Here is a 24,173-nt window from a genome sequence, read left to right as displayed (position 1 = left end):
AAGCACTCTTTCTCTCCTGTCTTCCACCACCACTCCTCCTCAGCAAGCTTTGTCCACCTCCACCTGACTCTGGCCACTGAGTGGTGGTCGCTGGCTCCCTTTCATCAGGTACCATGAAGTGCTCCAGGTGCTTGATTGGCGACATCCGGCTGCACTTCCGGATGAGGCGAAACCAGTGCCCAAAAGGGGCCAGCCGCTCCTGTTGCAGCACCCCCTGGCAGCGCCTGCGGAATCCCACAGAGCTGCACAGAACTCCAACCTCCATGAAGCCCTGGGGGAGTCCGAGGCACCGCTGCAACCCAGGGATGCTGCCATCTAGCGTCCAGAGGGAGATACTGGGCTTCCCACCCTTGTCCCCCTGGCAGATGTGGTGAAGGGGCGTCCTGGCCAGGCATGGGTCCCGGCCATCTGTCACACCTGCAAGACACTTCTGCTTCTGTAATGATTCAAGGAATTCTCACGCAATTTAAAACTTCATCATAAAAGGACAGAGTCCAAATCTTAACAATGAATTAATAAATGAATAGTTATTAAATAAAATAACATTTTATGCAAAAAATGATTTAGTTAACATGTTTATTGGAATATGCTTGTTTTGGGACTTGTCTGGCTTAGGATTGCTTTTCATGAACAGCTTTTCTGACTCTTTTCTTTTTTTAAAGAATGCCTTCCTTTTATAAAGATTCCATTTTGCCATACTCTTTACAAACCAGGGGTTTGATGTCATCCTTTCCTTTGTAGGGCATTTTCATTATATTTTGGGATAATTCCCATGTTATTGAATATTTTGAAACCAAAGTGCCATTCAGCCAGGTGTAAGCCAAAGCCCACGTTTCAAGTGGTTACTCAGGGTGCTGGAAGGCGAACTGTATCTCCCCAGGTTTGGTTGGATGCTGACCTATTTTCAGCCCTACTGTATTATAGAGGACTCACATTTTGCCATTTTTGCATTCTGGGGAATCACAACAAAAAAAGAAGGTCGGGATTTAAACTAATTTGCCCAGAAGATGCTCATTTTAACTAAGTCAGGCCCCAAATACTACCTGCTAGCTTCAGCCAACGTAGGCCCCAAAAACAGAGAGCTGACAAAACAACTATAAATATCATAAATATAATAAAAGTCACACAAGAGAGGGGGGTGACTGTAACCCTTTGGCTTGTAGTAAAAAAACAGATGCAAAATCTATGCAAATGAAACATTTATTAACAGAAATAGGAAAATACAACAAATGGCTTCAAAAGAGGCCCAATAGTGTTGCTTAAAGGGCAGAACTAAACAAACCAGTCCCAATATAAGATTCAAAAATAAGAGTCCTTGAAACAAAGTAATCAAAAATCCAGAAAATTCAACACAGATATTCATTAAAAATACTACCACACAAGATGGCCACTAATATATCAAAAAGCCTCACAAGATGGAGGATAACAGCAACCACCCTACAAAGCATCTTTATAAATCGAAGATTATTTAAAGAAATAGCAAATGTGGCCCAAAATGGTAAACACAGTGTCACACACATGCGATTAGGAGACAACTAAAGGACCTGACTAATGGTAATTCCATGCCTGACCAGGGGGCGGCGAGGTGCACTAATTGTCTCTCTCAATCTCTTACAGACCATTCTAGGGAAATCCCGCCCGGTTCCTGCACCACCGATGACGTCACTTCCAGTTCTGGTGCTGCTGCTGATGTCACTTCCGGTCCCAGCACTGCCGATGACATCACGTCCGGTTCCGGCCCTGATGACATCACTTCCTCCTCTTGTATTTAAAAGCTGCCATTTTAAGGCAGCAATTCAGTTCTGTTTTGGACTCGCATGAGTAACAAACTCTGACCAATTTACCTCTTTTGTCTCATCGTGCTTTTTGTGACAATAGCAAAAAAAGTCAAATAAGATTTACCTAACAAGGTAATTCATAGCAAAACACATTCCCACATTCCCCGTTCTATACTTTTGAACTAAAGATCTACCTCTCTTACTCATTCATTGGTTGAGAATCCTGACTTTAATTCAACAGCACAGTACTGTTTGTCATGTACGCCGTGTTTTCCAGTAGTAAGTGTTAATTGTAATTTACTACAAAATGCATACATTTTTTACGTTTTAAGCATACAAATGGATAACTGACATGTGAATTATGCAACACAAGTTATGTGAGAATTTTTTTCTTTTTTCCATCAAAGTTTTTCACATCGTTTCCCGTTATCCATCATTGGTCATTATTGTGTCCCATTCTTCTACAGTACTTTCTCCTTAAAAAACATGAGATTAAACATTATTCTTGGTAATGTAAAAAAAACATATTTTGTTTGGGTGCTTTATTCCTTTAATAGAAAATAAGTCATCAGAATAAACATGAGAAATAATTCACAAATAGCAAAAATGACAATAAAGCAGAAAACAAAACATAATAGCGATAACAAAAATTGTGTCAAATAAGAAAACTTTTAAAGAAATCAAAATTTACATATTCCAAAATTTAACATGAGCCAAAAAAAAAGAATCAAAACACAACTTAACTTTTAAGCCTATCATTAAAATATAATTATTTGTATTCCAGTATAATTACTTGTAACATGCAGCCTGTTTATAATGCATGCCTAATCTGAAGTTGGCAAAGTTTTTATTAAGCTAACGGGAAATTGTTATTCACGTATAAATAAGAGTGCAATCACACAATTCTGACAAAATCAGGAATGACAAACATGGGTGTTGCCAATTGGAAGGCCGAGACCCTCCAAAAAATGTCTTGAAATGTTGCCTGCGATAATCTAAATTATCTGTAATCTAATGAAATAAGACAGAAGAATTCACTTTTCTGCCCGTGCCCTCTGCTCCCCAATGTTTGAAACTCAAGCTGAGAAAATTATAGAAATATGAGGCAAAGGCAAAACGCCACAAAATGAGTTAGAAGATCAAAAATTCAAAACATTGAAAAATGGAAACAAATATGAGCTCACTAAATGGTAACAGAACACAATTATTGCTTGAACCTCTAATGATCTTGGAAAAGGAGATATATAAATAATGTGATTTATGAAGGAGATGAAAAATGCTAAAAGGGAGTAAGCAATAACGTCATCAAGAAGCAGATCAGAGGTCAGAGAACCAGGATGTCAAAGGGAAACCGGTTAACAAATCTAAAAAAATGATAATAAATAGTGAGAGTCAACAAAACCAGTCCAAAAGTTCCAATACGAGAAAATAAAAATTGTTGCAAAGAAATTACTAGTCAAAAAACATATTTGTTGAATTAATCTATAAATTTGAATACATATTCCAGTGTGCCGCCATCTTAAATAGGGAAGAGGCAATGACAACATAATGCTGCAGCATCCTGCCATGTGACTGACAAACATACAGAAAGATGGCCACCCTGGGTCAGTAGCAGCATGCTGTCAACCTAGGACCATCCTGGTTCTTAATAGACAGTGTGCTTCAGAGCTGTGGACTACCAGCAGACCAAGACTAACTGCAGCTGCAATGTGCTTCTTGTATTATTATATATTATTATTATTATTATTATTATAATAATAATAATTCATTACATTTATATAGCGCTTTTCTTAGTACTCAAAGCGCTATCCACACAGGGAGGAACTGGGAAGTGAACCCACAATCTTCCACAGTCTCCTTACTGCAAAGCAGCAGCACTACCACTGCACCACCTGTGAGGGAAGGGGAACAAAGTTGCCTACTAACTTAAGACCACTTTGTAAGCAGATTTAATGGACTTAGTACCATGGGCAATGTTACAAATTTTGGAGCCATTTGTGCTCCTGTCATTGTGAAGCTGCCCGTGTTGTTAGAGGAATGTCCTTAGAAATTGTATCGGTGGCTGGCACATGAGTGAGGAGGACCCTATCCAGCTCCCCACTCCTGACGTCACGCTTCCCCCTCCCCTCGGTGCAAATAAATTGCTGCTGCAAGAGAACTGTGATTCTTAGTGCGATAAGAGAAGTTGCAAAATCAACCGGAATGTTCAAGCAAATTATAGAAAAAGACCTGATCTAAATCCATTAAGATGTTCTTTCATGAAAAGCGGACAGACAGACAGACAGACCGAGGTTAGATTTTATATATATAGAGACTAGCCACATTATTTGTTGAAGACAGGTAAAAGAGTACATTTAAAGATACAGTGGAACCTCGGTTTTCGAATAACTTTGTTTCCGAGTCGTTTTGCAAGATGAGCTAAAATTTTTTATAAATTATGACTTGATAAATGAGCGAGGTCTTGCAATACAAGTAGTATGTATATGCTTTGTCTGCTGAGCGTCATGTGATCACAACTGAGCTGATGGTTCTTCTCTCTCTCTCTCTCTCTCTCTCTCTCTCACTGCGGGATTGTGGGCAATCATCTCCTATTCTTCGTCTGAGTCAGCGTGCTTCACTCATATAGTCAACATCCGTACGAGCGTATACTGTTTACTACAGCATTGTGACTGTGTGTTTTGTGTGTGTGTGTGTGTGTGCGCGACATGCAAGTCCCCGTCTTGCACCCCAAAATACTTTAGCGACACCAGCTTTATTCAGCTTGAAACAGCAACAACACTGTTATTTATTGTAGTGGGATCTGCCGCTCTCCTATACACAGGCACAGCAGTCAGGCAGGGTCGTGGCCAAATAATACTGTGCCCTGCATATTTATAATGTTCCTTGTTCTTTGTATCACTCATTCGGATTTGCTTTTACGGCGAACTGCTACAGCGCTGGGAGACTGCGATTGCTTTGGGACGCTGTTCTGAGTGTTGTCCCATTGGGTGGAATCCCACAAGAGTTTACAAACTCACTCACACCAGCCATGATTCTTTTCAAAGGTAAAGTGCAGGTTAATTTGTTTTATGTATTTTTACTTTATATTTTGTATGAATCATTTTTATATGAATAGTTTTGGGTTGTGGAACAAATCATCTGAGTTTCCATTATTTCTTATGGGGAAATTCACTTTGATATACGAGTGTTTCCGGAGTGTTTCTGGAATCAATTATGCTCTCAAACCGAGGTTCCACTGTATTATGTTCATAAAAATTACTTCTGAACACTTGGAAATTGCAGTTTTTATTTGGTCAGCGCCTCCTGACTCACCCGGTAAGAGAACGCCCCCAAATATGATATACCATTCAATAGGTCTTCATGTCTAGTTATGTAAGACACAGCCTAAGCTCTCATGCATGAAACAAGATATGCAAGACATCAAGCTTTTTGGGGTTCCCTACTATTTTTATGGCTCTCTAGGCCCAAACAAACCCACATTTTGGGCCATTTCTGAAACATATTTTCTGAAACATTCAATACATGTATTTGATTCATTACTGGTGGACCTAGCCCCTCTAAGAGATGTTCCCAGAAGGTTAAAAAATAACAAATTTCAAACATAACCAGGAGGAATATTGTTATGACTATTACAAGGTCACTGTGATTACGAGTATGTTGTTTTTGATCCTTCACTAGGGACCTCAAATCTGAGGGTGGAAAACGACAAATTTCAGACATAAGCATGTGGGGTATTGTTTTAGGTTATTTCAACGTCAGTGATTATGAAGATGGTGTTATTTTTGATTTTTGATTCATTACTTGAGATCTAGACCTCAACTGACCCCTATCAGCGCATGAGAAATGACAAATTTCTATTACAATTGAAAATATTACACTTTAAACATGTAAGCTGAAACACACATTTTAATATTTGAAATACTAGGGGGCTTTGCCCCCGGCTCACTTCGCTTGCCCAAGGTTGTAATATAAATTACTGCAATAATTTTAAATTGTATATGTTTTTAATGTAATGCAATACCACATTACTGAACAGTATGGCACAGTATAGGATTACCTGAAATAAACCCGATCCACTTCTCCAGTGCTCATTCGTCACTGGTCACACTTCAAAAAAAAAAAAATCAAAATATTTATTGTCATTGTGGCAATGAGACATTGTACAACGAAATTTAGGTGCAATTTTCCAATGCAAAAATAAAATAAAAAACAAAACACAATTACTCAAGTTAAAACTATTAAAATTATCCATTCATACATATGTCATATAGCACTTGTCCCTTATCCAATGTTAATTTAGAGCTGTATTGTAAACATGAGAGCGCATTACAGTCGACCCTTGATATGTGACGGGCCTGACATGCGAACAACTTGGTTTACAACCAAAATTTTTGTTTTGAATTACGACCAACATCTTGCTTTACGACCCGAATGCGATCACGTGTATCCGCTTGTGCGATTGTAAACAAACAGCCGAGAGCGTTTGTAAGCATCAGTCAGAGCCCAGGTACATGTGTTTGTGGACGTAATTTCGGTCAGTGCAGTGATTTATATAATTTATTGCTAAGGAAGGAAGAGAAGGTAATGAAGGTAAAGAAAGAGATCACAATTGAAATGAAGAAGGAAATTGTGCGGAAATATAAGAGTGGTGTTCCGGTGACCGATCTCGCTAATATGTACAGCATGTCGAAATCCACCATCTTGACAATTTTACAAAGAAAAGATTTGTATAAGGAGGCTCCTTCTAAACAATAACCACCTTCCATTTCATTCTCCTCCTCCTCCCTTCCTGCAACCCAAAGATGTCAACTTAAATGGTGAGTACAGTATGAAATTGTTGTTTCTGGTAGGCTAGGCACTTTTTATAACTTCTTGGTTAGTACATCAGAAAAATTATTGGTGTTTTGGTAAATTATGCACATTATACAACCCTTTTTTATTATGAAAAGGTTAAGTAAGTGTTGCTGTGGGAGGTTCGGAACGCATTTCCATTATTTCTTATGGGAAAAATAGTCTTGACTTTCAACCAACTTGAGTTACAACCAGCCCTCACGAACGAATTGAGTCTGTAAGTCAAGGGTCCACTGTATATTGTAAACCTGAAGGTGCATTTGGTCAGATTGACCACTTAGTAGCATTCAGCATGGTGATGGCTGAAGGATAGAAACTGTTTCTCAGTCTATTTGTGTTAGTCATTATGGATCTGAAATGTCTGCCTGAAGGCAGGAGTTCAAACAATGCATGTCCTGGGTGTGATGGGCCCTGAAGAATTTTCTTGACGTTCCTGAGACAACAGGAACTATGTAGTTCTTCTAGTGAGGGGAGAGGACAGCCGACTATCCGCTGGGTGACCTTAATGACCCTGTGGAGCTCTTTCCTCTGTGCTACTGTGCAGCTGGAGAACCACGCACAGAGACAGTAGGCCAAGATGCTCTCCACTGTGCAGCAGTAAAAGGACACCAGCAGTTCCTCAGGGATGTTGTTCTTCCTGAGCACCCTCAGGAAGTAGAGTCTCTTTTGCGCCATCTTCACTACCTCAGCAGTGTGTGTTCCCCAGGTCAAGTTCTACCTAATAGTGACTCCCAAGAAGCAGAAGTCTGAGACCCTCTCCACACAGTCCCCGTTGATGATGAGTGGCTGGATGTTGTCTGCCTTCTTCCTGAAGTCCACGATGAGCTCCTTGGTCTTGGCTGTATTTAGGAGCAAGTTGTTATTCCTACACCACGTTGTCAGCCAGTCCACCTCATCCCTGTAGGCAGACTCATTCCCCCCCCACAGAGATGAGCCCAACTACCGTGGTATCGTCAGCGAACTTAACAATTGTGTTACTGTGGTGAGCAGGAATGCAATCATGGATGTAGAGGGTATAGAGCAGGGGGCTTAGCACACAGCCCTGTGGGGAGCCAGTACTAAGGCTGATGGGTGTGGAGAAGTAGGGGCCCACTCTAAGCCTCTGAGTGCGATCACTCAGGAAGTCCTTGATCCAAAGGCAGGTGGAATGTGGAAGTCCTATGTCTGACAATTTGGTCACCAGTCTGTGGGGTAAGATGCACATGGATCACATTACACTTCAGTTGTTAAATACTCTTTACAGACAAAGTCATTACTCAAAGAACATAGCACCTGCTATGTGTAGGTAGCAGTGGAGGTGACACAAGATTACTGATTGTTCAAGAGCCTGATTGCAGTTGGGTAGAAACTGTTCCTGAACCTGGAGGTGTGCGTCCGAATGGACTTTAGTCGCTTCTGTCACAGATGGCCAGGGTTATTACCTGACCGGGACGCCAAAAAGGACCGGAAGGTGGCGAGAATAGCTTCCGGGCCACGAGGGCACAACCACCATGGAGCAGGAGAGGACCATGGGAAAGGAGAAAGAAGATTCTGGCTCGTTGGGACACGTGGCCACCGCCTGGGGGCGCTTTAAACCTCGTGGGACCTGGATATTGTTACTTCCGCCACACTCGGCAAGATGGCGGAGGTACCTGCCAGGGACACCCGGAGTGCTTCCGGGGCAAAGGGCAGCACTTCCGTCACACCAGGAAGTGCTGCCGGATGGACGTCATCAGTCACCTGGAGCACATCCGGGCAGTAATAAAAGGGGCCGCCTCATTACAGTCAGGGAGACAGAGTCGGGAGTGGGAGCAGGACGAAGCTCCCAGGAGGAGAATAGAGGCGGCCAAGGACTGAGACAAGAGAGATATTTGGGGTGATTATTGCTTTGTGCATTGTGTGGTGTTGTGGGACTGTGTTTATTTATGATTAATAAACGTGTGCAATTTATAAAGATGTGGTTTCTGACTGGTGGTGTCCGGGCAGCTATCACACTTCCTAGATGGGAGGAGGGTGAAAAGTGACAGTGCAGGGTGGCTGGGGTCCCGCCTGATGCAGTTCACTTTCCTGAGACAGCATGTAGTGTGGGTGACATGGATCGCAGGGAGCTGTGTGCCCGTCATCTGCTGTGCTGTATTCACCACACGCTGCAGAGCTCTGCAGTCCTGAACTGAGCAGTTGCTGTACCAGGATGTGATGCCTCCTGTCAGGATGGATTCCACAGTACACCTGTAGAATCTGCACAGGGTTGTGGGGAACATCCGGGCCTTACTCAGTCTCCTGAGGAAGTAAAGGCGTTGTTGAGCTTTCTTGACTACTGCCACAGTGTGACTTGACCATTTAAGGTCATCAGTGAGGGTGACTCCGAGGAACCTAAAGCTGCTGACCTGCTCCACAGCCTCACCTCCGATGTAGATGGGGCTGTGCTCCACAATCATCTCCTTAATTTTGCTAACGTTGAGGGTGAGGTTGTTGTCCTGACACCATTTTGCCAGAAGTCTGACCTCCTCCCTGTAGGCCGTCTCATCGTCCTCACTGATCAGACCTATTACAGTGGTATCGTCAGCAAACTTGAGGATGGTGTTAGAGCTGTACTTAGTTATGCAGTCATTTGTGTAGAGAGAGTAAAGTTCTGTACTCATAGTAAAGTGTTTTATTACTACAAAAAATTGTCCATGCATTTCACCAGGTATTGCTGAGCACAAAACGCAAATACTTTCAAATTGCAAAAAACTGTCAAGAAATTACTTGGAAAAATCTGAACCTTTTGTATGACTTTGCTGAGATCTTTCCTGAAGCTCAAGAAGAGACCCCTGTGAGACTACCGGGGGTATTGTCTCTCACGAGAAAAATTAGAGAAGCAGGAGACAAAAGAACATGTCTCCGTTTTATTTCTTTCTGATCTCAGTGCTGTCTAGGAGAAACCAGAAGAATATTAAGGAGATCTCTTTTTTTGATTTTGTCATTCCTATGTTCATCCTTTGCCTTTCCTCTGTATCCTCGTGTGTCTCAGCCTCTCATGCCTGGCGCGTCCACTCTCGATCACGTTCATATAAATGTTGCTTCTCAGATTCTGTCATTTCGAGGTGCATTGCTTGCCTCTTCTTCTTTCTTTGACTACCACCAATGGAAGACAGGCCCCTATTAGTCTGTGTGAAAATATCATTTGTATTCTTGTGAATGCTTCCTATCTTTGAAGGCGACTCTCAGGGTGCCTCCTACGCCTTTACTCCTCCTCTTCTCTTGTTTGGAGCTTCCACTGTTGATTGTGTCATCAAAGCCAAACTGACCAATCAGACCAAAGCCAAGCTGACCAATCACAATGCTTGGAGGGACCGCACACACACACACACACACACACACACACACACACATTTTATTATATAATAAATTTGATTCCCTCCCACTGTTCCAGGTTAGAGTCAAGAAGAGCTGGGGGTTACCCTGGCAGTATCAGGCTGAAGACAAGCAGCGGCAGGGATTGTGCTGCCAGTCGATTATAGGGCACCCTCACTTCACACGTTGGTTCCTTTTAGATGCGCCTTTCGATTATACATGCATGATACTGAGATGTGGGACCAAAAGCAAAGCACGCAGAAAAAATAAACAACCCACACAGACATGAAGGAATGAGGAAACCTCCACACAGACAGAAAATGTGCTGGGATTTTGGCCAATTCTGTCAAGAGATGAGTGGTGGCAAATCTAACCACTGTGTCAATGTGCTTATTATTATTTTTTTTTTTTTATAATACAACTTACACTTCATTGTGGTAGCCTGCTGTATGTACACCATGTTGTCCATTACTGCAGTAAAAAACAATCAGTTCGGTCTCGCAGGCTTTTTCTTCCCCCAAAAGGCACCTTTTTTAATTGAGATTTTTACCATCAAACTCTGCTGATTCGTTCTGACAAGGCAGCGACTTCATTATAGCCATTCTAATAAACAAACAACTCATATTTCCTCCATCAGTTCATCAGACTCATTGCGCTGTCTTTTATTATGCTGCTCTTTTTGACCAAATTATGGTTGGCCTGGACGTCTTTCTGCCATCTGGATTCCATATCCAGTCTAGTTTTAAGATCGGCACCTTTTACATTCGACTTTGTAGCCAAGCCACAGCAGCCTCCTTTTCTTAATTATATTACTGGTTCAAACATCCTTTATGATTTCTTTAATTCGGGTTTTGTCGATATCTGAAATTAAATATCTGTTGCCCTTTCTATGCAGCCCTGTTAACATCTTTATGGTTTTCACAGCAGCCATGGAAAGTGACAGCAACATTGCTCATGTGAAAAGCAGGCTTTGTATTTCACAGCCAACAGTGTTAAAATCGCTGGATGTCGTTTCTCTGCCTTGATGACTTTTCTTTCAGATATACGCAAAACTTATGATCCTCATTTAAAAATTCAGATGGCTGCTTTTGCCAGAATGTTTGCTTTGCCAGATTCTCGCTGTGTGTGTTTAAAGAGGCCCTGTGGCCTTCTCATATCTTACTTTATTAAGTTCTTTTGCTGAGGGAGTAAGCTCATTGACTTTCTGGGAACTTGATCTTCTGAATACATTAATAAATATATATAAAAGCAAACCATGAACAAGTCGCTCCCAACTAAAGTTTAAATGCATTAGCCACATATCTCAGCTTATAAATGATGCAATTTTAATTCATATTTAATTATATTAAATACAAATGTCACGCATGTGTGTCTGTGGATCACCCGTCACACTCATCTGAGGTAAGTAATACCACTCTTGGGTCAAGAGGGGGCGCCTGCGCTAACCTTCTCCTCTCCTGTTAACTCCGTAGTTCAGAGCAGACGCCCACTGACTCCGCCCATTATGGTTCCCCACCTATAAAGTCCACAGCTGCTGGAAGGAGGCATTCAGTTTGGAAGAGACTGGCACCATAGCAGAACGGAGCTCCTTCCACCCATAGGAAAACTTTTATTACTCAAAAGTTGGTTTTTAGTGGCTCATGAGACTTAAAAGAAATTCTCATTCATAATATGTTTCATTTAAGAATCGATGTTGTTACAGAGGTTTCTCCTAAAATTCCATAGGAGAAAACGCTTTGTACAAAATGGAGTCAGGAGATACAATTGAGGTAAAAGGAATCAAAATTGAGAATTTGGTTAAAAAAAAGCATGTGATACTTTGTGAGATCTCGTTCTAATCTCGTTTTGCTCTCTTTTAATAAGACTTCGTCTTGCTAACTTCACTGGACTGATGTGTTTATACAAGAATAATTACAACATTTGAGATACATTTCTTTAGTTTTCCTAATTAGAGCACAGGCAGATTGCTGTGGTGTGAAATTTTTGTATATAAGTTCATAAATATTTTGTATGTTTTAATTTGTAATTTAGACAAAGCAATGTCATATTAGGGTTACATTATTGTTAAAAATAGCAATGATTTGATGGTTAAGAACCCCCCCCTTTAGGACTGAGTCTTTGTAATTTTTACGACAAGGTTGGTGAAAGTGCCTAAAACCAGATTCTCTGCAGGACTCACTCAATCAACAACCCGCATGGAGGCCAACTACCCAGCTGGCAAGCGTCAACTTAACAAATGGCATTGGGGGCAGGTGTGAAACCATTGTGTCGCACCGGAATTCTATTGGTCTGAAGTTGCCTGAAGTCTTTAAGTACCACGATGCCCTATCGGCTGTAGCGTTTCCACAGAGAGTCTATAAATTTGTTTGCTTTACCCCTCCCTCCTTCTCTCACACCATCATCATGAAGGAGCATCTCACACAAAAGACCACACTGAGAAGCAAAACTTGGCAGTCATATTGAAACAGGCATGCGGCCTGTTCAGAGGAAAGCTGACCAAAAATAATGCCTTAACTGGAGACATTTTAAGTACCGTGAGACCCGGGTCTGAACACCACCAGACAAACACCATGTTTTTATAAAAAAAAGCACATGTTTATTTCTCAGATACAGTCCTGCACAGCACACAGTGCTCCCAGCACTAACCACCCCGTACATTGGCCTTTCTCTCCCTGTCCGTGGGCCGCCTTTCCTCTCTTCACGGGAGCTTCGTCCTGCTCCCACTCCCGACTCTAGCTCCCTGATTTTAGGGAGGCGGCCCCTTTGATTCCCACCCGGATGTGCTCCAGGTGCCTGATGACGCTCTTCCAGCAGCACTTCCTGGTGTGGCGGAAATGCTGCCCTTGCACCTGGACGCACTCCGGGCGTCGCTGGAAGGATCTTCCTCCATCTTCCCAGGTGTGGCTGAAGAGCATGTTTCCCAGGATCTCTGAGGCTCGGGGAGCCCCCTGGTGGTGGCCATGGGCCCCAATGGTCCTCTCCCGATCCAGGGTGGTTGCCACCTTGTGGCCCGGGGGGATGCATAAACCACCTCCCGGTCCTTCCAGGCGTCCCGGCTGGGTCTGTCCCCCAGTCTCCGGTGACAGTACCAAACAAGTCTCTGTGCCGCCTGAAACTACACATCAGCATTTATCAGGTTGTATGGTTGCCAATATTCACTTGTACTTGGCTTATTGTTATTATTTCTAAATATCTATATATATAATTCACTAAGTCCATGGCAAGCAAGACGCACGCAAGACAGCCACACCCGCCAACTCACAGAGCCCCGCCCACCAACAATTCACTAAACAGCTGACCATGGTGCGAGAGCGAAAGCATTTGCCAAGAATGTGTTCATTAATCAAGAACAAAAGTCGGAGGTTAGAAGAAGATCACATACCGTCGTAGTTCTGACCATACATGATGCCTACTGGCGATCCAGTGGCATTATTCCCATAACCCGCCGGGCAGCCAACCAGGTAACCAAAGTCTTTGGGTTCCGGGGGCAGTGTGGTTGCAAAGCTGAAACTGAAAGGAATTGACGGAAGGGCACCACTAGGTGTGGAGCCTGTGGCTTAATTTGACTCAACACGGGAAACCACACCTGGCCCAAACATGGCTCACAGGTGCATGCGACTGAGGCGGTGTATGGAAAATGAACAGTCAACGTGACTCACAAGTGCATGTGGACTGTACACAGACGAAAGCAATTCAGGTGAGGAGTTGGGGGCGGACACATGAGCAGGCAGTGCGTACTGAACGATGACGAAGAGATGACTTAAGAAATCGGCAGACTAGAATGGTGGGGGCAGAATGGGAGTCAGACGATCGAACTTGCCTATCTAGTGGATGTAAATGTCCTAACACGGGTTCCGTAGGTGAACCTGCGGAAGGATCGTTACCAGTTCTGCCGACCCGTCGTTGGACGGTTAGGACCCGAAACCTCTCGGGCTCGCTTCCCCGCCCTCTCTCCAGAGTTCCATCTTTGCATTTACTTACAGTCGTATCCTCAAACCCACCCCATTTGGACAACTGTGTCTTTCAGGAAGTGTTCACCCATCAATACATAATTATGCGGTGTATGCTACGCAGCGGGTTGGCTAGTTATCATTAATACACAAGCTGTGTAAGCCTGTGCTGTAAAAAGCCCAGGGTCCTAGAAATGATTGAAATTGTCAGGAAAAAAAAAACGAAATTTAGATAAGGAAGAGGAGGAGGTTAGCAGCACGATCTGATACACCTCATTGCCGGACCCACCACACAACAAACCAACTCAGGATCCAGATTAGGACCTGAGTGCAGCCATGCAACAGGTGACACCTCAGCACCACACTAGTTCAGATGGAGTGGAACAGTGTGAAAATTTTTATGGTGGCTGGACTGCCAATTCTGCCACCAACTCCCAGGTTTTTCCCTGCCAGTTGGCGGGCCTGCATGCAGGGCTGGATGCGGGTTAATGCCATACCCAGGACGGAGCAATTGCAGGTTAATGGCCTTGTTGCTCAAGGGCCCAACAGAGCAGAGTCCCTTTTGGCATTTACGGGATTCGAACTGGAGATTTCAGGTAATTGAAAGGAACTACTCTGGAGATCTCTCTCCTAGGAGGATTCGTTTTGCTGATATACTCGCCTCACTTGTGCATTAGCAGCGGGAGAAAAAGTAAAAAGGATACCGTTTTGCTGATGTTAGCAGCTAAGTGACTTTGTCTTTCTTCGGAGGTTTCATTTTACTGACGTATTGGCCCTGCTTGTGTTATTAGCAGTTAAGTGAGTTTTCTGTTTCCTCGGAGGTGGAGCCCTTACCCCGACTTCACCTCTCACTTCCGAGCCAGACAGACAGACACACACACTTCCACACGGAGATGTTTATATATAAGATTATTTTAAGTGTAACTTAACTCCTGCTTGTCTTTTACTACACCTAATTGTCTGAGGTTATAAATGTAGAAGGGAAGGTGGGGTGAGGTTTTAAAGTACAATACCTTATAAACAGTGGTAACAGTCTGTGAGATCTGAGGCATTCTGACAATGGTTACATATTAATAATACAGAAGGGGAAAGGAGAGTAATAGAGAACTCTACCAAGACAAAACACAGATCAAGTAGCTTTCTTGGAGTCACACAATGGTGTCAATAGTGGAACTGGAACCCACAACCTCAAAGCTTGAAGCCCAAAGTCTTACCCACTATTCCACACTACCTGCCTTTTCTTCCAGAATGAGTTTGAACTAATTGGAACACAGCAGTAAAAATCAGAGCAACTAATAGTATTATTCAGAAACTACTGTCCATACATTTCACCATGTACTGTATTACTGAGCAAACAATGCACTTTGAAATTGAAAAAAAAAAATGTCACGCAGTACTTGGGCGATCTGAGTCCATTGTGTAACCCTTGTGGAGGAGGAGACCCTTGTGAGACTACTGGGGTGCTTTGTTTTAGGAGAAAATTCTGAGAAGAGGGAGATGAAAGACAATGTCTCCATTTTATTTCTTTCTGACCTCATTGTTGTAGAGGAGAAACCAAAATTATATCAAGGAGATCTCTTTTTGGATTTGTCTTTCCTATGGGACCAGGAATGAATCAATTTACTTAGCCAGATGGCTTTCTTATTTTGACTGTTCTTTTGAACATGGTACTGGCACGCATAGCGCCCCTATTTTTTAGAATGGATTAATCAGGGACAACTGGACTGGCCTGCGGTGGGTTGGCACCCTGCCCGGGATTGGTTCCTGCCTTGTGCCCAGTGTTGGCTGGGATTGGCTCCAGCAGACCCCCGTGACCCTGTGTTCGGATTCAGCGGGTTGGAAAATGGATGAATGGAACTGGACTGGCACCCCAATATTTATCTTTGGAACTTGCAGTACTTTACCCGACCACACTCTTTAGTTTTGGTACTGCAGAAATGCATCCATTACATATTTCCTCTTATGTAACATACCCTAATTAAGGGTTTTTTAGTCTTCTTAGCACTTATAAAATACCAGCAGATGAGTTATCCACTTCTGTGCTGTGCGGCATATTGACATGTTGGTAAAATGATTTGTTAATATGCAGGATTCACAGGCCTTATACTAAACATGTAAGATCAAGAGAAATGTGTCACGGCTCGGTGAGAACTGGGCGACAGTCAACTCAGCGAAAAGACAACTCGGCGAAAGACAACTCGGCGACATCCTTTACTAGTTAGGTAATAGTTAGGTTCAAAGAGATTTTTTAATTATATTTAAATGACAACATGATTTAAAATGTTGAAAATAAATTTATATAATTGACAAACTAACTTTATTCTGCAGATGGAAGAAACTCTACAGTATCTTACATTATCTTCTGCAACCAAAATTGCTAATCATTTATATAAATTGTATTGATTGTAATTGTATGATAACGTTATTTAGAATACAAAAGGTGACCTGCGAGTACGGCTTAAGGAATATCTTTACCGTCAACATATTGGGACTCTCATAAAGCAGGTGATTCTGTGGATTTTCTGCACCCTACATTGTCATTTAAATATCATTAAAAAATCTCTTTGAACCTAAGTATTACCTAACTGGTAAAGGATGTTGCTGAGTTGTCTTTTCGCCAAATTGTCTTTCACCGAGCTGTTTTTTCACCGAGTTGACTTTTCGCCGAGTTGTCTGCCACCCAGTTGTCTTTTCGGCGAATTGTCTTTCGGCAAGTTGTTATTTCACCGAGTTGACTTTTCGCCGAGTTGTCTGCCTCCCAGCTGTCTTTTCGTCGAGTTGTCTGTCGCCCAGCTGCCCCTGAACGATGTGTCACAGTTAAGCCACCACAGACCACTCCAAAGTGAAGTGTTCTTAGCAGGCCTCATTGCAGAAATGAAGAAACTCTTTGATGATGCTTTGTAAGTGTTATGAAGACCCAAAGAAGTGTTTGTTAGGGTCTTGTTACATTAGAATAAATGAGTGATAAATGCTTTTTTGTCAGTACCTAAGCTAAAATTTGACCAAATTACATGATTCTGAGTTGGTTTCTTTTGTCGAGGTTTCACTGGACACTCACCTGTGGCTTTTGTTTTGTTAATAGTTTTTCAGTTATTTCATTCTTCCCTTGCTAATTTCTCCATAGTTGTGGTTAACTTCTTAGTTTTTTTTCTGTTAGATGTTATAACGTACGCCTGTGTCACACTATACAACTTCATGTTGTAAATAATGTCATATTTATCCTCCTTGCCACCCTCTCTGTCCGTAGCATCACTGGTTTGAATCCTGCCTCTCAGGCAGATCTTCTGGAGAGGAAAAATGTCAAAGGTGCATCAGGTAGGCACAGTGGTGTTCGGGGACTGTCTTTATAATAAAAGAACACCCTGACTCCGGTGGTGATGGGTTGAATTATTACTAGGTCACCATGATAACTGCCAAACAAAGAAGAGAGATAGCTTCTTCTTCTTTCGGCAGCTCCTGTTAGGGGTTGCCATAGCAGATCATCTTGTTCCATCTCTTCCTGTCCTCTCCATCTTGTTCTGTTACACCCATCACCTGTATGTCCTCTCTCACCACATCCATAACCCTTCACTTAGGCTTTCCTCTTTTCCTCTTCCCTGGCAGCTCTATCCTTAGCACCCTTTTCCCAATATACTCAGCATCTCTCTTCTGCATACGTCCAAACCAACGCAATCTCGCCTCTCTGACTTTGTCTCCGAACCATCCAACCTGAGCTGACCCTCTAATGTCCTCATTTCTATAAAGAAGAGAGACACACATCTCCAAAATCAGCTGTCTCTTGCTTTTTTCAATCCCGCAAGAAAATTTAAGTTCTCAAAGGTTGATCTTTGATGGCTCATGACACTTCACAGAGATTCTCATTTATGTTTCATTTAAGAATCAACTTTGTCACAGGTGTTTCTCCTAAAATTCCTTAGGAGAAACAGCTTTGGACACAAAAGGAGACATGAGATTGAGTCTGCTAGCTACTGCGGTTACTGCATAATTTTCAAATTTACTTTTACTTTTTCGATTTACTCTCATATATTGTATTGTCTGAGCAGTTGGGTTTGATTTTTGGTCAGTTTTTTCATCATGCTTTCAAGGATTTCTTTTGTTTTTTTCCTTCATTAATTCAGTATCTCGTTTTAATTGACTTGCATAAAAATGTAGTGTTTTTCACGTAGCAGTTCTTAATTTGTTAATTATTTTCTGGTTCTTAATTAATAACTTAATGAATAATTTTTTCTTAATTAAACAATTATCCATGCTAGTTGTTCCGAGATTATCCCCTCCGTTTTCAGTCTTTCATTCATTCTCCCTTTCATAACACTTGCTGTCAGGATAGTCTCCTGCTCCCAGCAACGCCAGACTGAATTAATGTTATGTTATGCATTTCATAATTACACACAGCGTGTGACCAAAACATCCTTGCACCACAAGCCGTGGTCGAATTTGCATGAATTTTGTCATACAGAACAGGTGACTCATTAATAGGAAAACTGAACTGGTCCAGAATGGAGCTTTAGCTTTGGGGGCCAGTTGTAACAGCTAAGACCTGCATGGCTGATAAGACAATGGCTGTGCTGCCATGGCATGGGATCATACAGGTGCTCAACCTGTCCAAAGTGACTATAAAGAGGCACAAAAGATGCACATTTTTACAGCACACACGGAGTTGCCTGGGGGTTGAAAGTGAATCGTAAAAACAAAACAAACTAAAATGGATCAAATCAAATTTAATTTGATGATTACACATTATACATCCAGCACAACAGGCAGTGAAATGCTTAGCTGCTCAACTCCTTTGACTGTGCTGAATTTCGAAAATCATGAATGGAAAAAAAATTTCAAGACACTGCTTGGAAGATTGGAGTCCACTGAGATCTCTGCTGAAACTCAACTTTCTCCCTCATGAGACTACTGGGGAGAAAAATCTGAGACGCATGAGACAAAAGACAATGTCTCCATTTTATTTCTTACTGATCTTATTGTTGTCTAGGAGAAACCAAAATGATGTTAAGGAGATCTCTTTCTGGATTGTTCTTTCCTATGGGTGGGTGAAGGGGCGAAGCAGTTGGGCATGCGCCCAAAGTGCTAACTAAGTGCCATGTCTGTGAACACTACCCGCCTTTTCTTCCAGAATGAGTTTTATCTAATTGGAGCACAGCAGTAAAAATTATACCTATTTAATAAATAGTATTATTCAGTAGTAAGGACTACGGTTTTGTAATCATAGCAAAGTGTTTTATTACTACAAATAACTGTCCATACATTTCATCATGTATTACTGAGCAAACCATGCAAATACTTTGAAACTACAAAAAAAAATGTCATGTAGTACTTGGAACAGTGTTGTGCGTGAACGAGTTCAAAAGAGCACGTTCATTCAACAAGCTCATTTTTCTAAGAACGGTGAACGTAACGTAACGTATTTGCAAGTGAAGAACTTGAACGTGAGCTAGTTCGGTTTTATGTGACATTCTGGATCTGGTTTAGATCCAGATTAAACGTTTTGCCTTACTCTGTAATGTAGGGGGTGAAGCCAAATCCGAATATGGCATTTGGATAAGCACAAATAGTGGATTTTTACGAATAGGCTACTTATTTTGTATGAATTTTTTGCCATTTATTTGTATTCAGAAAAAATAATGTAAAATCAAATTGGCACTGTCTGTGTCTTCCTGCTTGTGCTTAAGCTGTACCCCCGCTAACACGAGCATGTGGTGAAGCTCTGCTTTCGCTTTTAGGAAAACGTTGTAGTTCACGAGGCCATTTTATATTTTTCCCCGTTGGACATGCAATATGTGATGTGAATTCTGACTGGCAGTGTAATCAGTTATTTCACCTACATGCTGGTTCCACAGTCACTATTTGTGTCACACAGTTGGAAATAGAGTGGTCATTTAAATGTATACTTGCATCTATTTAATTTCTTTTTTGTCCGGGAGGATATCAGCATATATGGTTATACGTGTGTGTTGCTAGGTATAACTCAATAAAGTGTATTTAAATAAAAAAGTCATCATAATTATTGTATTTTATTCAAAAACACTGTAATAGCCTAATATAAGGCATGCAAAATTGAAAAATGTAAACTCATGGGTCATTTATTCTAACTCCTTAAAAAATACAAAATGACCTGAACGTGAACTAGTTAAAAATTGAAATGGTGAACTATGAACATGAATTTATTCATTTGAATCTGTGGGAACTGAACTTTGAGTGACTTCTTGTGAGGTGTGAACTTGCACAACACTGACTTGGAGTCCATTGTGTAACCCTTGTGGAGGATGAGACCCTTGTGAAACTTCTGGGGAGCGTTATTTTAGGAGAAAATTCTGAGAAGCGGGAGACAAAAGACAATGTCTCTATTTTATTTCTTTCTGACCTCATTGTTTTCGAGGAGAAACCAAAATGATATTAAGGAGATGTCTGCTTGGATTTGTCTTTTGTGTGAGACCAGAACAATTTACTTAGCCGAATGCCTTTCTTATTTCGACTGTTCTTTTGAACATGTTACTGGTACGCATAGCGCCCCTTTTCGTTATTTTAAAGCACGGTTCAAACGTAGCGGCAACAGGTGATGATTGGAGAGTGGAAAATCCTGTAAACGGTTCGCTGAAGAAATGTAAAGTTTGTATTAACGGTTTCCGGTAGCAGTGCGGGAAGAGGTGAATAGGGAGCGCTCCCTCAGATGAAGACATTTCCAATCCACAACTCACACAAACAGGTGGGTACAAGACAGACCATACAGTATATCCAAACAGGAACAGTAATCCACAGTTAACTACAGCTAATCCAAACAGGTGAGTTCAGCAACAGAACAGACAGATAAAAAACAGTTCCCCTCATGTCTTGTTGGTTCCTCCATTCTTCCCAGCAGCCCCTTTACGTCCTCTGCTGACGTCTATAAGAGCAACACCCTTGGGGCAGTTGGGATATGAAGTCCTTACCTCCATAGCACTGTCTGCACACTAGCTTAAATATCCTGTGTGTTTTTATCTTTGCCTTTCTTCCATAAACCGGTGAAACACCAGGACACAGTGGTTGTCTTCCCAAACTCCTCAACTCTAGTTCAGAGTTCTCAGATGCTTAAATGATTATTAGAAAACTGGACCTTGATCAGTTGGAAATTGGTGTAAAAATCGGTGCCTGTAACATCAACAATTCGTAATACACGGATGACACCACCTTGTTCACAGAAAATGACAGACGTCTTCAACAGCTCAAGTTCAAAATGAGAGTGTGTCCTCTGGCCTGCATCTGGACATCAAAAACACCTAAAATCATGATAACAGTGTATGGGGCAATAAAAATAAAATTTGACGATGGAAAAATGGAATAAGTTGAAACAATTTATTTCCCTGTGATCCAAAATCAACCGATGTGGTAAATCATGGCCTCAGATCAAATGAAGCCTAACCTTGGGCTGAAGTGTAATAATGAGTGTGAACGAGATCTGGAAAAGCAAACATGTCAGTCTCGCAACTAAATGTAGACTTGTCTGTGCCCACTTTTTATAATTTGGGGTTTGCTTAAAAGATTTTTAGGATTTTTTTATGCATAGTTATGCTTGATTTTAGGGTTTTTTCTTAGCCAGGGAATTAAATTCTGACTTGATTATCTTAATATTTTTGTTAAAATTTATATAGTTTTGCGGATTGTGTTGTCCACTATCTTGAATTCTTAATGATCACCGCTGTTTTCCTGTCCCGTGTTGCCAGTATCATGGCCTTAGAGGTCGTAACATTTTGGTGATGAGCACCGCGGGTTAACAGGTCGGCTGCAGACATACTTTCTTATCCAATCTGGAGATTCAAAACCTCTTTGAGAACTTTGGCTAAAATGCTTTCTCGTTTGTTGCTTTTTGGTACAGATCTCTTGCTTAGCTTTCTTTTCATTTTTAGCTTGTCACTCCATCAGAGCTCTTGGAGGTGTCTTGATGGTCTCCCTCACTGGACTTCTTCTGTTTGCACGATCACTCAGTTTTTGTGGATGGCCTCTTCTAGCAGATTTATAGCTCTGCCATTCTCCTTCCACTTCTCAATGGCTGATTTAACTGGATATTAAGTGACGGGGCTATTTTTCTGGTCTCCATACCCTGACGTGTGCTTTCCACAGAGTTGCTTGAAGTGTTCTTTGGTCTTCATAGTGTAGGTCAAGCCTACCATCCTGACTCATCACAAGTTGGCCCTTTCATAGACACATTTAGTACCATCAATATAACCCCAGACAGATCACCTCCATCGAACTACCGTATATATTCTTGTGGATAATTTCCTCCGCGGATAAGTCGGGACTTGATTTTATCGTATAATTTCTGATATTTTATAATGTCAGTCATATAAGTCGAATGCGGAAAACTCAAGCTATTGGTCCAAGAGACTATGATATGCTAACGCCCACCTGAGAGAATAACCATGGAGCACAATGCCTTTGTTTTCTATGTGGGTGCGGCAATGCGCTGTATCAGCGTGTGCTCCTAACCTCTGTCTAACTCTATTGAGCCCACGTGACCACACGGTAATACCTAAACTATTCCTAAGCAACGTTTGCACTGATTTGTACTGCAACGTTTGCACTGATCATGAGAGTATCCCTTATCTATGATGGAGCATTCGATCATAAGAAAATATGAAGCTGGTTTTAAATTAAAAGTCAAAGAAATTAGTAACTGCGCTGCTGCAACAAAATTCGATGTGTCCGAGAAACTGATGCGAGATTGGAGGAGGTAAGAAGATGTAAAAAAAAAAAAAAATGAAGTGTCGCATTTTTGAACGGACGTATAAGTCGGGGTCTGGATTTATGATCGATTTTTTGGGTTTCAAGACCCGACTTATACGTGAGTATATACGGTAATTGTGGGACTTCTAAAATCAGTTGGCTGTCCCGGTGATAATTTAGTGGTGAATTCTTAGGCCATCAGTGATTTTGTGTTTTATATTTGTCGTTAACTGAGACCACATTACAGAGATCTGTTTTCACTTGTTTTCACCGACCCAGCACAGAGAGACAGGGAGGCACACGTAAAAATACAACAAATATTTAATTTTCTTCAGCTGGGGGACATGTCTTCCCTGTTCCCCTCAGCCACAACACAGTCCCGCAAAGCACAAACAAGTCACCAACAGTGTTCACAAGCATACTGGTCTTCACCACCACTCTTCCTGGCAAGCATTGTCCTGCTGCCGATGGTGGCTGCTGGCTCCCTTTTATAGCCCACCCAGAAGTGCTTCAGGTGATTGATGACCTATATCCGGCTGCACTTCCATGTGTGGCTGCATCCCCACCCACACGGGCTCAGGAAGCCATGCAGCTCCCCCTGGCATTGACCACGGTTCTCAACAGGGCTGAGTTCCAGAGTCCCATATCTGTGGCCCCAATGAAACCCAGGGGGGCTGCCACCAAACGTTCCAGGGGAAGTAGTATGCCGCCCACAGATGTTCCCCCAGACCAAGTGTCGAAGGGGCGTCCTGGCCGGGTATGGAATCTGGCCGTCTGCCACACACTTTAACATGTCAAAAAATCCAAATTAAGTTCACGGTGATTCAATGTCGTATAAAAATAAAATGTGAAAACTTTCAAGAGGTGAATACTTTGTATAGACTGTGTTCAAGTGATTTCATTGTGTGACATGCAGGTTAGGTGGATTGGCGATTCTAAATTGGCCCTAGTGCGTGCTTGGCGTGTGGGTGTGTTTGTGTGTGTCCTGCGGTGGGTTGGCACCCTGCCCGGGATTGTTTCCTGCCTTGTGCCCTGTGTTGGCTGGGATTGGCTCCAGCAGACCCCCGTGACCCTGTGTTCGGATTCAGCAAGTTGGATGGATGGATAGGCCAAAATTCTCCACAGTTTAAGTAACAATAAATATACAGTAGAAAATGTTGGCAATTCCAGGGAAAAACTGGCTAAAAATTCACTAAACAGACAATTTTCTTTTTAGTTTTTTGAACAATTAATGGATGCATAGGCCGGAGAGGATAGCTTCAAAATTATTATGCATTTAAAGCAACAGAGAGAAAACAGATATACAGTAAACACTCCCTCTTATATGTAAGAAGCTCCTTTTTTGCGTAATGTCAAGAAAAAGACTTCTTCTAAATTTTGACAAATCCTTTGTGGAAGACAGAGACAGCCACCAGTGTCCGCTGGCAAAATAACAAAGAGGAGAAATCTGACAGATATACTTAGAACTGCCCGATACAACTGTCTTTACAGTTAAATTAATAACCACCCATTCCCACCAAAACTATTTTAAGTATTTGTGGTTCTACACAAACAGAAATGTGTACAGTGACAT

At 41.9% G+C, this 24,173-nt stretch overlaps 1 long non-coding RNA gene across 1 annotated transcript in view; it reads left to right on the top strand.

The window, feature by feature from the left end:
* LOC127528943 (uncharacterized) overlaps positions 1-22,639 on the top strand; it is a 66,308-nt gene extending 43,669 nt beyond the window's left edge. The window contains exon 2 of the long non-coding RNA XR_007935620.1: positions 22,548-22,639. This is a non-coding gene — a long non-coding RNA (uncharacterized LOC127528943). The remainder of the gene's footprint in view (positions 1-22,547) is intronic.
* Positions 22,640-24,173: the final 1,534 nt, after the last annotated feature.

The sequence above is a fragment of the Erpetoichthys calabaricus genome, chromosome 8 (genome assembly GCF_900747795.2).
Source record: "Erpetoichthys calabaricus chromosome 8, fErpCal1.3, whole genome shotgun sequence".
Lineage (NCBI taxonomy): Eukaryota > Metazoa > Chordata > Cladistia > Polypteriformes > Polypteridae > Erpetoichthys > Erpetoichthys calabaricus.
The sequence above is the reverse complement of the archived record's forward strand: the minus strand, read 5'-3'. Positions and strand labels throughout refer to the sequence as shown.